We start from the raw sequence: 2,186 nt of genomic DNA on the forward strand, positions 1-2,186 counted from the left end.
TCGAATAAAACAAGACAAAGGAGGTTATTCCTGGTACATGTGCCATGCGGATTTTCCTTCCCAGCTTACCTGTGATGTGGGTTCCAGAACTTCCTTTGTAGGTTAGACACGTTTTCCTAGAGAAATAATTGTGGGCTATGCCCACAAACTTCTACTAAATTCCTGACTTAGGCCCTAATGGCCCTTGAACACCCTGTCACCCACCCCACCCCCACTGGGAGGGCATTGTGACACTTGAGTGAGGGCAAACAGAGGGAAGTCCACCCCTCATTCATTCATTGATTCTACAAATATTTATTAAGAACCTACAGTGTTCCAGGGACTGTCCAGGGTACTGAGGATGCATTAGTGTACAAAATAGATGAAGCAATTTAATAACAAAGCTAACATATAATAATAATAATATTTATATATAACATATTTATAATAACATAACACTTTGATAAGGCTTACTAAGTTTCAGGCAGTGTTCTGAGTGCTGTAAGTATAGCGTGTTTAATCTTATTCTTCACAATAAAATGTTGACATGAGGATTACATTTTACAGATGAACAAAAAGGCATGGAAAGGTAAAAAGCTGTGCCCAGGGCTACACAGAAAGTGGCAAAGCCAGGTTCCCAACCCAGGCAGCCTGGCTCAGAGTTCCGGCTCTTAACCCCCATGCTTCAGCAAACGTCGCTTGAGCACTGCATAATATGTACCAAGCCTGGGGCAGACCTAGAGAGAAGAGGATAAAAAAATCCAGTCCCTGAGCCACAAGACCTTATAGCCAGTGGGCAAGATGTGGGTGAGACCCACAAACCCCACAAACCCCAAAGTGTATTTGAATCAAATGTGGTAAGTGCTGTAACATGGAATCAAGGACTGTGGAAACTCTTCTGGGAGAGCAAGTCATCCATCAGGTAGACAACCACAGAAGAGGAAAAAGAGGTGGTGACATTGAAGCCAGGCCTTACAGGATAAGTAGGAGTTCAAGCAGCAGAGGATATGGTGTAACAGGCAGATGGAATGGCAAAGTCAAAGGCGTGGGTGGGGAAGGGCACTCATGCAATAGCATGGCAGGGAGTAACAGGCTCAGACTGTGACTTGTGAAAGGCAACCTCAAGTGACTGTTTCTCCAGGCTTATCTCTCTCAGTGAACCTCTCCTGACTCACGAAACACAGGGGCCTCTCACTCCTTAAAAGTCTCCTTACTTGGCATCCCTGCTCCGGGCCCTCCCCACTTTCCCACTGTCCATTTAGCTCCTTCCCTGCATTCTCCTCCTCTGCTCGCCCTGCAGATAGCAGTGCTCTGCAGAGTTCTGTCTTCAGCCTCCTTTGCTTCTTCCTCGAGACTCAAAAGCCCCAACTGCAGCCTGGTGTGAAACGCAGCCCGCAGACAGGTTGTCTGTAGCCTACATGTTGGTTTTAATTTTTTTAACCATTTGCCAACACTAAAAATAGAGAAAAATCCAAACTTCTGGCTTTTCTTGAAAACTGGAGGCTCTGACCATCCAGGGCCCACTTTCCCACAGGGCAAGGGTCAGCTGGGACAAGAAGCTGCTGGGGCATGTGCTTGCAACTGACCAGAGTCTCCATTACTTCCTAGTATTCCTGACATGGAAGCCAGAGTCAATTGCCATTTATATCAGGTGTTTAACGTGGTTGTTCTTAGAGTGGAATTAAAAGCAAGGGAAAATATTTCTTCCCTTCAAACGTAAGAAACCAAAGCAGGTCCTGGTTTTCAGGCCTCTACCTGGCCCTTGGAGGCAGTTGAGTTTGTGATTAGTTCCAGATGAGAGCTTCTTAACCTCTTTTTGTGCCAGAGTCTAGTGAATTCTGTGGATCCCTTCTTAGAATATTTTTAAATGCATAAAACAAACATTGTAAGAATACAAAGGAAACCAATTAAATGAAAATAGAGTTATCAAAATATTTCTTAAAAACATCTTCATGATCAAATATACAGACCTGATAGCATAATATCTGAATTTTGAAGTAGAATGGAATGTAAAAAGTGGTTTAAGTTACCTGCAACAGCTGCAATGTGATATGAAAATTTCTGAGATTTCTGTTGGTGTCAAAGACCCAGACACTGCTGTGGTTTGTTGCCTATAGACAGCCGATTGAGAAAAATGCTAAGTGTCAACTGGAGGTTAGTAAAAATTTAAATGTACTCTTTCCTGTCCAAATCTGTGACCCCCCTGA

This window comes from Tursiops truncatus, chromosome 15 (assembly GCF_011762595.2).
Source record: "Tursiops truncatus isolate mTurTru1 chromosome 15, mTurTru1.mat.Y, whole genome shotgun sequence".
NCBI lineage: Eukaryota > Metazoa > Chordata > Mammalia > Artiodactyla > Delphinidae > Tursiops > Tursiops truncatus.